This window comes from Canis aureus, chromosome 1 (assembly GCF_053574225.1).
Source record: "Canis aureus isolate CA01 chromosome 1, VMU_Caureus_v.1.0, whole genome shotgun sequence".
NCBI classification, from domain to species: domain Eukaryota; kingdom Metazoa; phylum Chordata; class Mammalia; order Carnivora; family Canidae; genus Canis; species Canis aureus.
In genome coordinates, this window is record NC_135611.1 from 6822468 (window position 1) to 6835571 (window position 13104).

At 36.2% G+C, this 13104-nt stretch overlaps 1 long non-coding RNA gene across 1 annotated transcript; it reads right to left on the reverse strand.

Moving 5' to 3' along the window:
• Positions 1-917: 917 nt before the first annotated feature.
• LOC144323226 (uncharacterized) lies at positions 918-12702 on the reverse strand. The gene is made up of 3 exons (XR_013388676.1): positions 12645-12702; positions 8399-8470; positions 918-991 (listed from the first exon to the last, which is right to left on the reverse strand). It is a non-coding gene; the product is annotated as an uncharacterized LOC144323226 (long non-coding RNA).
• Between the last annotated feature and the right edge of the window lie 402 nt (positions 12703-13104).

The following is a 13104-nucleotide window of genomic DNA, read 5'->3' on the forward strand; positions in this document are numbered from 1 at the left end:
ATCAGTGCTGATTAGAATTATCGTATTTCTAGCTTGAGATCATGGGAGGATGTGGTGCGCATTGATTTTGGAGGTTTGTTTCAGGTAGAACATCAACATGCTCCAGAGAAGTTTAACGCTGCCTTGGCTGTGTCGTCAAAATCAATGCAGGACTGTCCACATTTTCCTGGGGGAAAAAGCTGCATAAACTTATTTTTGATGTTTACAACATTGACAAATTGAAGAGCAGGGGGTTGTGATGTAAGGAATTACATTCTATGCTTCTGTGAGGAGATATAAAACCTTTTCAAATAACTCTGATAATAGACCTTGAATGTTTGCTGTAAAGCTAATTATTTCTAGTTGGGCTTTTGCAGCTGTTATGCAAAATCTTTAGTTTCCTAGGTTTTCCCATAATAATATTTTGACTTAAATAATATCATATATTATCCCAATAATGGCTCCACTTAGTGGTAGTTGATTTCATTAGCTTGGTGCCATCTTTGTTTTATTAAGGTATAATTGACATAACATTAAGCGTGGTGCCATCTAAGGACTTATTCTTAATGGAATTTTCCCCTCTACATATAACACTTTCTTAAGAAATATTGATATCATGAATCTATTCAGAGAGAATGTTGATTAAAACAGAATTGTAGGGGTAAGAAATGATAAATGGAGGGGTCTTATTTTTGAAAAATATTGAAAATTATTTTTCAAGTGAAATTATAATGCCAATTATTATTATTTCCTTTGAATGAAACTTTGCCAAAGGAAATGATAAGAGGTGCCTCATGTGACCCTCTGCTACTCACCAAATTATAGGACCAATTTCACTGGAAAAGCTGCCATGCTGAGAGCTGATAGATTTGTCAAATATTTTTATTGTGACATATTTTTAAATCCCAAACACTCCCTTATGGAACTGTTGAATTTTCCAGGATAGTTCTGAGTGACGTGTATAATTTTTCAAAAACCAGCTGTCTTGCTTCTTGGAAATAAGGATGAATTCCTTCAAAATCAATGAAATGAGTAATTCCTAGTTACTAGATCAGATTAAACATGTTCAAATTCTGAAAAAAAAATTATTTTCAATTTATTATTGTAACCAGTCATTTATGTTTTAAGATATATGTAGACACAAATCATTTAAAAACTTCAGTAACAAAGGCCCATTTGTGCCATTAAGATTTTAGAGGGCCTCCACGATGAGAACAAGGAAATCAAAACATAGTTTTGCTTTTGTCTTTTGGAGATATACTTATATGACTCCATAATGCACCAGATACATGGTCACTACTATCCCCGTTCTTTCAATTAAAATTGTCACATTGTGTAAATTCATTGCTCTTTCCATTTCCCCCTGGTTTTCAGATTTTTTTTCATTCTAGTTTGGACAATTTTAGTAACACATTATACCACCCATTTAGGAATCATAAAAACAGGGGTGCCTGGGTGGCTTAGTCAGTTAAGCATCTGCCCTGGGCTCAGGTCTAGATCTCAGGGTCCTGGGATCAAGCCCCACAATGAGCCCTCTGCTCAGAGGGAAGACTGCTTCTTCCTCTCCCTCTGCCCCTCCCCACAACTCGTTCTCTCTCTTTCTCAAATAAATAAAAAAAATCTTAACAACAACAATAACAACAAAAAAGAATGAAAACAGAATCTATGTATCCATTCCTTGGTAAACACAAAAGTCTTCCTGAATGCCTTCTTACTAACACTTGCAAGATTGCCTCATTAGGTTGGTTGACTATCTTATCACCCTTTGGTTCTGTGGAATCTTTAAAGTTATTGAAAAGCACCAGCTAAACTAACTAAACACACTGAGAGATATACCAGTTGCAGAAGGACACCTCGGGGTGAATGCTGACAGATCAGAACTCTCTGCAGCCCGACAGCCTCTGTCTGTGGCTTACCTGCCCGAGGAGCACACCTGTGGCATGCCTGCCTCCATGTGCAAGCTGTTCAGCAGACGTCTAAGATTAAAGCTGCTGTTAGATATTTCTTCTTTCATATAAGCCTTTTGATTTTATCCCCACCCCCCTCACTTTTACAGTCTGGATCCTAATCTCAATTCCTTTTACTGCTTTTCCATCTTTCTTTAAGAAAAGAAAAATCTGCTGCAGGGCTCCAAAAAGACCGACCATAGCAGCTTAAAATGTCCTTTTTTTCTAAGAAGATCAGTGTGAAAATAACATTGCTGTGCTCTCCTCCACTCTGGGCACTTTGATACCAGCATCCTGAAGCACTTTGCTAAGCATCGACTGGTTTTCCCAATATCTTTTCAGAGGAAATGAGGACTTAAAAAAGGAATCAATCCATGTCATGCTGAAGTGCAAGCCTATCTGCAGAGAGTGGTCTCAAGAACATAATCAGAATTTGCAGATATTTTTTGTACAAAGAATTTGAGAATTGAGGTTTTTTTTTTTGGAAAAGGATTAATTGATGCATTCATTGAAAAATATGTTCAACTCCATGCTTATTGTATTCCTGGCATTCTGTGGGGCAATGGGTGCAAATCACTGTCCTTACGAATGGTGTGGTATAAAGCTCTGGGTCTCAGACTTGATATGCATCAGTCTCCTGGAGGGCTTGTTACATGGCAGGCCACTGGGTCTGACTCGCAGTGTTTCTGATCCAGTACTTCTGGAACAGTCCCTGCAAGTGATGCTGATGCTCTTTGAGAACAACTACATAGACAATTGTACATCCTATGGTGATTTGAGATTCTAGTATGTGGCCAGATAAAATGCAACTGTTGCTAGAAAGAAGGAAGGAAAGGGGAAAAAGGATGAGCATCTGAGCTCACACGAGAGCAGCCTTGTTTTCCACAAGAGCTTGGAAAATTGAGATCCAGTGTGGAAAGCCCTCAAATTCACTAAGACCACAAAAATCAAGAGGAAGAGAGGGGAGTGAAGTTCAAATCAGTCTGCAATGTTGCTAGCTGTAGGGCTTTATGGGAGGCTAAGAGAAAATGCAGATTAAATAATCTAGTGTATTTCATTAGTCTTATTGATATTTACCAATTAATTCAAGACCTAAACCTACAAATACTTGTTTTGCCCTAATTGCGCTGACATAAAGGGAAGGAAGAACTGCAAATACAGATCCATTTCCACAGCTTTGCCTTGGGCTAATCTTTTGTTGAGTATTTGATAGATGTGGATCTTGCAAAATTTAATTTCCTTTATAGTTACATATTTCTCTTAAACAAAAATTTATTCAGAGGTGTGCTGGTAAATGTTTAATACAGACATGGTTTGGGAGGTGAGGAGGAGGCCTGATAGCAATTGCCCATGGGCCAACTTTAAGCTCTCAATGTTTTCCAGTCTGGCTCTCACAAAATTCTTTGAAAAATGGAACAATTAGCTTTTGTGATCCAACATAAGCCAGTGCCAGATCAATTTTTCTTATGTCAGGTCATTTACATTAGCTTTGGCTTAGCTATTTGAAACATAGGCATGTTTATTGCAATCTTGTCATTTTAACAGACAAAAAGACAACTTAATATTTAAGGATATCTCCAATTATTAAAAATCCAAATAAAAAAATAAAAAATCAAATAATTAAAATGTCACAAAGCGAAGGCATACATGAACTTTGTGGGGTTCGAGACTATTTTAAAGTTTTCTCCTGAAAGTCCTGCAAAAATTAATTATCTTCATTAAGTCTAATAATATTCCCATCATATATTTTTAGAACCTTTTGGAGTGCCTGGCAACAAGCAAGGCTCTGTGGACATTTTGATGCATGAGAAGCTCTCATTGGTGTAGGAAGAGGACAAACAGATCAATGTGAAAGGAAAAGAAGACGCTGGGCATTGCTCTGGTGGGGACAGTCCCATCCTAGTGAGACAGGCGGAGTTCATTCACAGCCTTGTTTATATTCTTTCAGGCATGGTACTGTAGATTGAGTGCTGTGACCCCCTCTGAATTCCTATATTGAAATCATAACCCTCATAAAAGAGACCCCACAGAGCTCCCTGGTGTCTATGAGTCCACCTGTGACGAGGCACCACTTATGAACCAGGAAGAGGGCTCTCAATAGACTTTGAATCACTCGTGCCTTGATCTTGGACATCCAGCCCACCGGATGAACCTCCTATGAGAAATAAATTCATGGTTTCTAGGTTACCCAGCATATCATATTTTATTATAGCAGCCAGGTAGACTAAGACACATGACATGACTCTGTCAGGTTTGGTTTATCTGACATGAACATTCACAATTCTGGCAGAGTTTTAACATGGGACTTAAGAAGCTAATACAACTATATATTAAGAGTGACTGAAATTACTTCCAGATGTTGCAATGAGACCTGTGTACTGTTGATCATAGGACCTATTTAGAAAACTAAAATTTCTGCTGTGATCTGGCAGTGATTCCCAATTTTTAATGTTACAGGTTGGGATAACTCTCAGGCAAAAAGTTTACAGAAATAATTCAGGTTTACCTTCTTGTTGGCACCCTAACCATTCCTGTCCTACCTTGTTGATTATTCCGGCAAATATACATCTTGTTTCAGGGCCTTTGAAGTCAATCTGGGATAGACGTAATAGCCTTGGCTTGATGAAACAGCGAATTACCAAGTGACAGTAGAGCTCACTTAAAAATTTTAATTTTCTAATGCAATCCCACTCTGTTGATGTCTATATGGCAGCCAACTTCTTTTGGTGGGATTAGTATTGCTGTGCCACTACCATGTTGAGGAGTTTAATTTTTTTTTAAGTTTTATTTGTTTAATCCATACACCCAATATGGGGCTCGAACTCACAGCCCCGAACTCAAGAGGTGTAAGCCCAGTGGCCCTAGGAGTTTAATTTTTAAACTTACATATTGAAAAGAGGGATGAACATTGCTTACCCTCATGTAATTCCTGCAGGGCAGTCTTCAGCACATCCGGCTGGCTCAAGAGCATGCCCAGTTCACAGCGATTGAACTACAGGGCTGTGTTATGTGTGTGTTACAGTTTGCAGAGTCTTCTCACATTTATAGTTTGTTTTTCAAAGATATTTTGAGAATTGGAGCTAAGCCTTCATTACCTACTCCAGGAATCAACCTTGAGCATATTCATGATGCCATAGGGCTTTCAAAATTCTTATAATTTTGAGACAGGTTTCAGATCTCAAAGGATAAAGAAAATAAATGACTTATTCAAAATTAATATTAATTTGGGACACCTGGGTGGCTCAGTGGTTGAATGTCTGCCTCTGGCTCAGGTCATGATCCCGGGGTACTGGGATCGAGTCCCACATCGGGGTCTCTGCAGGGAGCCTGCTTCTGCCTCTGCCTGTGTCTCTGCCTCTCTCTGTGTCTCATGAATAAATAAATAAAATCTTTAAAAAACCAAAATTAATATTAATTCTGTATTACATGAACAATGCATATAAGGTGCATCGATTGTGCTACATGAAAATGTCAAAATCCCGAGTATTGCTACCTCTTCTGTGTACTGGTATGAAGACACTTCAGAGACTAACTACCAAATCTTTCCAAATGTTGGGCTTTTGACACAAGTTCTAAATGAGGATTTTAGGATGGGTCCTTGTATGTACTGAAAGTGAGGACAGACATCCCAAGAAAAGAAACCGGGTACTTTCTTTATAAGTCCAGTCTTTCCAAAAGCAATCAATCTTCAAAAACTTAGTTGTTTTTGTCTATTGGAAAGCTTAATATTTCTAAATAATAACATTATTCAAACAATATCTGTACTTAGCCTTCTTATGTAAACTTCCTGGTGTGATAGATAGAGACACAAGAAATGATAACTGATTAGCCTTTCAGTAGCTTCTCGTGTAAAACTAATGATGTGTGATACTAGCACCACCACTTGCAGTTCCTCTGTTGATTGATTTTAAATAATGCAACATAGTACGTCATTATATCACCAGTGCCTGGACGCACCCTGTCTCTGCATTGTCTACATTCCAAAGTTAGCCTTCCAGGTCTCTTCCTTGACGCTAACCCTCCACTTCTTGTCTGCACTTTTAGTTTTGTGATGCCACAGTTAATAATATCTATATTTTATTATGTAACCATGATTGATTTTATGCTTTATCTGCAGGCAAATTCTTAGGATTGAAATTCAAAGCACCCATGATTTGTTGTATTGTCAATATCATTTACTGTAGAGATAAGTCATGTACAATTATCATATGGTTTTATTCTTTTTCAATTTTTGGTGTGTGTGTGTGTGTGTGTGTGTGTGTGTTTCTGCAATACTTGCTGTTTTCTTCTCCAACAGAGACTTTTCCCCCCATGAGTTCTTCTGCTTCACTGACATCTTTGAACTCCTCCTCACTGCATTCCTAGTGTTGATTCAACTGTGTCTTGGGGCCAATATTTTTCTCTTTTTCCATTGATATCTTTGTTTTTGCTTCACCATATCCCTTACTAAACTTCCTTAGAAATGACATGTGTGAGAATTCTTCATTTTAGTATGCCTGAAAACTTGTATTCTACACTGACATTAGTTTGATGATGTAGCTGAGCACACAACTGTGGGTTGTTGACATTTTTCCTCATTAAAGTGAAGGAACATATTCACTGTGGATTAGCATGCCGTCTTGCCGGTGTGAAGTGTGACACCCATCTGACCCGACTCCTGTCTTTTTTGGTCATTGGTTTCATTTATTGGTGTTACTGTTTTCTTTCTGAAAGCTTTTAGAATTTTCCCTTTGCTCTAGGTTTTATGACAATGTGGGCTAAAGGGTTTTTGGCTTAGCTAGATCCTTCACGTCCTAGTTTCTCTTATTGTTTTTTGTTGTTGTTTTATTTCCTCATAGACATTGTTAGAGATTGGTTTTCTATGTCCTGGTACATTTTTCCATACATCTCTGTCTCTCTCTCTCTTATCTTTTTGAACTTTCTGGGAGATGTTTTAATCCAGTCTAAAACAAAAATCCAACACACTTAATTTTGACAATCATGGGTTTTTTTGAGATTTTATTTACTTATTTTAGAAATAGAGAGACCACACATGGAGGGAAGGAGGGACAAGCAGGCTCCAGCTGAGCACAGATCTCTATGTAGGGCTCCACCCCACAACTCCCATGACCCAAGATCACCCCCAGGGCCAAAATCAAGAGTCCAGTGTTCAACCACTGAGTCATCCAGGTGCCCCTGGCAATCATGTTTTAAGTTTCCAAGTATTCCTACTTATTTTTGGTGTTTGCTCATCATGGTATCCTGTAGTCTGTGAATATTAGTTTTTTCCTTCAACTCCTGAATTTATCTACGAATCCATTTGTTTGCTTCTTTTGTTGATTCGTCCCTTTATTTCCTGTCAAACACTTGGCTCAAAGGTCTGACATTTCCAGTCTGACATTTTATATTGAAGACTGGATGGTGACAATCTGCTTGGGAACTCTGGAAGCACATGGCAATCTTCCTCTCAGAGCATTTGAATGAGGATGGAGCTGTTCTGATGTGTGATCGATCCCTAAATCCAGAATGCAAAGGTCTTTCATCTCCAGTATTTATTTCTAATTCTTAAGAAAATAATCTTTGATTTTCCATGTTGGACTAGAAATTGTATGGCTGTGTAACATCCAGACTTTCCATTTAAAGGGCTTTCAGTCTAAAGTTTTGTTTTTAGGGATCCCTGGGTGGCGCAGCGGTTTAGCGCCTGCCTTTGGCCCAGGGCACAATCCTGGAGACCCGGGATCGAATCCCATGTAGGGCTCCCGGTGCATGGAGCCTGCTTCTCCCTCTGCCTATGTCTCTGCCTCTCTCTCTCTCTCTGTGACTATCATAAATAAATAAAAATTTTAAAAAAAGAAATCAATAAAGTTTGTTTTTGTTTGTGTGTTTTAATACAAATTTGTGCCTGGGACTTCCAAGTCCCAGGGCTCCATCAACTGGCTTGGCAGGAACCCTGGGCTCCAGTGTGTGCTCTGGCCCTCTTCCCTTACTGCTTTTATCCTTTTTCTGTTTTCCATACATGTTTTAAATCTCATCTGAAAATGGTGCTGCTGTCCTAATCATCTCCGTATTTTATCTTTTTACTACTTTTTTTACATTAGGTTTTAGAGGGTGTTGAATCACATGCCTGTTTTCCATATGCTATTATATACTGACTGCTAGAATATGCTAGGCATACCAAATCATTGTTCAAATTTTTAAAATTATTTTAAAATTTTGAAACAAAAAAACTACAGAAAGTGGAAGTTCACTACAAAAACAAAATTTCCCTGAAGTATTTGAGAGTGATTTGTCAACTTATACCTTATTACTCTTGAGCAATTCATTGTATCTTTCTTATAAACAAGGACACTTTCTTACACAACCATAGTTCAACTATTGCCATGAGAAAATTAAGATCCATATAACACTTATTCCTCATGTCTCATTCAAGTTTAATCAGTTTTACTAATAATGTCCTTATAACAAAGTTCAGAACAAATATTGCATTTACTTACCAATTCTTTTCAGTCTCCTTCAGAATCTCCAAGATTCTTTGGCCATTCCTTGCCTTCCAAGACCTTGACATCCTAAAGATTAGAGGTCAGCCATTTTTAAGAATGTCATGCCTTTGGGTCACTCCATAAGGTGTGTTCTCATGATTAGATTTAAGTTATGCAACTTTAGCAGGAATACTGCAGGAAAAAGAGCTGCACTCTTTTCATATGACAAGATTTTGTTCCATTACTTGTTGATGTCATTTTGACAGTTTGATTACAGTAGTGTCTATGAGGCACCTTGTCTATAAGGTTACTCTGTTTCCCTTTGTAATTAAGTATTCATAAGAAGATAATTTGAAACTGTGTTAATATTCCATTTCTTATCAAGCTGTCAATCTCTGTATATCAATATGGACACATGGATTCTTTTATTCATTGATTATAATAGAACATTATTATATATTTGAATGCTAAAACTTAGTTGTGGCCAAGTTGGTTTGGTTGGGGCGTCAATTTCACAAGTTGCCATCTTTCTTCAAACACTCCCCTGCTCTCTGACAGATGTAATCATCTCTTAAACTTTTTGTGCCCGCTCTGGAATGGGTCACTTTTACAAGGATTCCTGGCTCCTTTTAATAGGGAAGGATACTTACAGGGACAAAAGGAGAATGGGGATGTGTGCATTGCTATTGATTTGTCACGATTTGTAAGCGTCTAAGTATATAACTGTGCATTGAATCTTTATGTGTGATTTTTAGGAGAAGGAGCAGTAGATAATAGTAAAATTTTCCCTCGAAGACCACAAGATAAGAAAAGGTTTTTAAGGATTTGTATTTATTTGTTAATAAATAACATTGAGTAGTTATCTATCATAATTTGTTTTAAGATAGTCATAATTTTCTCTTAGCACTGATACAATGATGCTTACATGTATTAAATATCTCACTTTATATTAACATATTAACCTCTGATCAAAAGTATATTGCTACATAAATATTCATAATTCAACGAGGATTTATAAAGTCTAATCTTTAAAAAAAGAGAAAATATAGCATTAGAATAAAATATACTACTTTGAAATGTCTTTTACTCATTCAGTGAATGGAACTCTTTATTAGTTTGTTATGATTTAATTTTATGTATAAATGGAAAATCCACAAGAGCTACAAAAATATTTTAAATGAAAAAAAATTTTTCTTTACTACACAACAGATGTTTTTAAGAATAGATGTAAGTTCTTTTTTAGCTTGCTTCCCCCAATCAAACAAACAAATGAACAAATATCCTCCATTTATCCTGTGTAGTTGGTATTTTCAGGATTATCATTAGTATATGTGTGAGTAATTTTTTTTTTTTGGTAGCCTAGCAGAGGAAACAGATTTTATGCAGATATTTATTTGGGCATCCAGGAATATTGAGTCGTCTGAGCCAATTTCTAATTAGACAAATGGTTGATTTAAGCACAATTATAAATATTAAAATACATTTAGGGCTTTCGGACATCCTGGGAAACAAAATACTCATTATGCTATAAATCAAACAAAACGAGCATCGGCAAGTGTCCTGGCCCAGCAGACCTGTGGCCAGCATTCTATTGGCATTGATCTGATCTACTGACATTGGCTGATCAGTGTCTGCCTCCCCTTTTGTTTTAAGCCTCCGGGGCTAGATGTTCACACTCGAGAAACACTCTTGGAATTTCAAAGTTATTCAAAGCCAGATTATGAAATGAATCTTTCTCACTTTGTGTAACCACAGAATTTAAACCATTTCCTCTCCCACAGAGAGAGAGAGAGACACCTACCTATATTTGTTCGTAATGTGATTTCCAAAGAAACTGAACAATGTGTGGGAAATATCAGAAAGGGAGACAGAACATGAAGACTCCTAACTCTGGGAAACGAACTAGGGGTGGTGGAAGGGGAGGAGGGCGGGGGTTGGGGGTGAATGGGTGACGGGCACTGAGGGGGGCACTTGATGGGATGAGCACTGGGTGTTATTCTGTATGTTGGTAGATTGAACACCAATAAAAAATAAATTTATTAAAAAAACATATATACATATAAACAAATTATATACTTTATGGCAGCTTATTGTATATTAATTATATTTCAGTAAAGATGTTTTTAAAAAGAAATAAAAATAAAAAAAATAAAAAAAAGAAACTGAACAACGCAGAAAGAAGGTGGGAGCTTATCATAGACTGTTCGTCTCAATTTTTGTGCCATGTTTCCATCTATTGGAGTGAAATAAATAAACACCACTCTTATTAAACTCTTGAATTCCGTTTTTGACTGCTGCTTCAATCAGGCCCAGCAGAATTTGGCAGATTCATTCTGATTTTGCTGAAATGATCATTATTTTTATCTATTCTTTTTTCTATCCCACCTCTTACTTTACTGTGATGTATGAAACAGAGTCACCAATGTACATTTCTTTTGAATGTAATTAGACAGATTAACATCTTATAGGGAAAATAAATTGGATTGCCTGTCAAAGAATTTGCAATTTATTACACATTTGTTATCTTTATTATTTGTTATTTTAGTGTTGAAGAGCTTTCCGCTTCTCATGGGCTCTCCAGATTCAGACACTATCCCTAGAAAATAAGAGCTTGAACAGATACACCTTTGAACCATGGAAAAACATTACTTTTAGCAGGAGACCCACATAATTTTTATCATGTAATTTATTTTAAAATACCATTTAGAATTTTTATTTCTGTAGAATTATCTCTTCTTTCTATAGCTACAGTATTGATACAACATTCTCGAAAATAGATACTTAATTGCTATAATGAAAAGGCTGGCATGTAAATGGGGGTGAGGGATAGTTTTTTGCTCTTAGCCAGCTGTCACCTAGGGTCATGAGGTGGAGAGCATGTGGTGGGTATAACAGGAATACCCACTAAATTCACCTTGAGAGATTTACGTAAATTTATATATTTCAATTAAATTACCTTTTCCATAAGAGGGAACAACAGAAACCAGTATTTTGGACATATTTTCATAATAGCTGTTCTACCTAAGTAATTGTGTCTATTAGTTCCCAAATATTTATGCGTTACCTGAAAATCTGAATAAGAAACATCTCATTATAACTAGCAAACCTGACCAGCCAACCAGAAATATCTAATCCTCATAGAACTCAGAAAGAGTTGGCTGCTTCTTTATTGTTTTAATCTGAAGTTCAGAAAGGATTTTCATATCCTGAAATTTGCATTTTCAAAGAAATATATTCAAAATTCAGTATATATGTATATATATGCATATATATAATATATCATTAGTCATGTAACTAGTTTGTTTTTCAGGCAATGGGGGAGTATGGCTTATTTAAACAAAAGAAAAATGTATGAACACTCAAGCAATAATTGTCACTACCTACCTTTATAACCATTTTTTTTTTTTTACCCCATGATTACTTATACAAAGCATTTGATCTAGCAGGAAACATGTTTTAAATTGCTGTCATTTTTCAGTTTGGATATAATAACTCTCTAGCAAACACTATAGATGCAAAGTTTTATATAACTGTCATAGGAATATATCTATAGTGGTACATTTAAAATACAAGCAGCATGTAAATTATATGAAGAGAAAAACTGTTTCTAGCTCTAGTATTATCTTGAATACTTTTGTACTCTAATTCAGTAAACAATTAGGATTTCTTAAATTCTGCAAAAATTTTATTAAAAATCTGAAGACTATAGTTTCATGTTCAACCTTACATTTCCTCCTAATGATGGTCAGTAGTTATTTGACTTATGTATTCACAGGTGTTGAAAGGTTAATATATATTTTAATAATGATTATTAACATAACATAGATGGATATAACCATGGTAAAGACAAAGTTAATAAACATAAGAAAGTAATTTACAATAATTATCAAATCATAGATTAGACTAGCAAGCAATGCCAATGAACTTTCTCCTCTTGTGATATTTCAGAATAGAATAGGTATGACAGTGTTTGGATAAATAATCATTTATCTTTCTAAGAACTAGAAGCTTGACCAGAAAATTTTTCCAGGTCATTTTTAATATTGTCAATCTATTAATACTAGTTCAAATTACTTATCAACTCTTGAGAAAGCTGCCCTTTAGCTTTTAATTAAAGCCAGTTTATTATATTCTGCAAGTTTAACAATTGAATGGCTACTTGGTATTAAAGTAAGCTAAGCCTTCATTTCTGTTTCCTATGGATTCCATATGATTTTGTCAATTCCTGGAGGTATTCTTTGAAAATATAGTCAATGTTCACCTGCATGCCTGACTGATGCAGCCTTCTACCTGCCTCATGTACATGCTCTCATTGATCCCCAAGGAGAGTGAAGTATGGATTAGGTCATAGTGCGGCCCTAATAGCATGGGCATGTGTCACCCCTTTTTGTCACAGAACAGAGCCAGTGACTCACAGACGCTGTTGTTTTGTTTTCCTAGGGTGTTGCTCTTTACCTGGGATGTTATTTGTCAATCCCCAAAACATCTTAGAAACTTATCAGTGGTTCTGAGTGGAGGTCTACCATTTGAAACCTAAAAGGACAACACTTGGAAATTTTTCAGATTTCTTTTACTTTGAAATTGTTTTTAAAAGTTGAAAAGGAATGGCACATAAGTTAAAGGAGTTTTGAACTCCTGCAATGAACTTGATAAGGTTGATTGCCAAGTTTAATTGCAAAATCTTGGGACGCCTAGGTGGCTCAGCAGTTAAGCATCTGCCT